This window comes from Tupaia chinensis, unplaced genomic scaffold (assembly GCF_000334495.1).
Source record: "Tupaia chinensis unplaced genomic scaffold, TupChi_1.0 Scaffold000374_1, whole genome shotgun sequence".
NCBI classification, from domain to species: Eukaryota; Metazoa; Chordata; class Mammalia; order Scandentia; family Tupaiidae; genus Tupaia; species Tupaia belangeri.
The window spans coordinates 382,076-382,452 of NW_006159872.1; the positions used below are offsets into that span (position 1 = coordinate 382,076).

The window sequence follows — 377 nt, forward strand, 5'->3', positions numbered from 1 at the left end:
ACCCGAACACCGGGGGCGGAGGGAGCAGGAGGGGGCCGGCTGCAGGCGGGACGGGCAGGGCCAGGCGCAGAGGGGAAGGAGGGTAGCGGGACGGGCAGCCAGGCAAGGCGGGGCGGAAGAGAGAGGGAGCAGAGAGTTAGTCCCGTAGCCTAGTGGCCCACCCAGTTTCCCCTTCCCGGAGCGCTCCCGTGTAGAAGGGGCGGAGAGGGAGGGTGACACAGAATGGAGGGGAGACAGCGGGCGGGATGCAAGCCTGGGAGGCGTGGGCGAGGCCGAAGCCCAGCCCTCCTCGCGCTTCGCCTGTGGCCTCTTACCCTCGAGGCCGGCCTGCGCCCCGGGCTCCTCTGGCTCTTTGGCAGCTGGGGCCTCCTGGCCAG

At 71.6% G+C, this 377-nt stretch overlaps 1 protein-coding gene across 1 annotated transcript in view; it reads right to left on the bottom strand.

Annotated features, from left to right (window-relative positions):
* Positions 1 to 369, bottom strand: part of RUSC1 (RUN and SH3 domain containing 1) — an 8,598-nt gene extending 8,229 nt beyond the window's left edge. The window contains exon 1 of the mRNA XM_014589714.2: positions 315 to 369. The gene's annotated coding sequence lies outside the window, so the exon portion shown is untranslated. The remainder of the gene's footprint in view (positions 1 to 314) is intronic.
* Between the last annotated feature and the right edge of the window lie 8 nt (positions 370 to 377).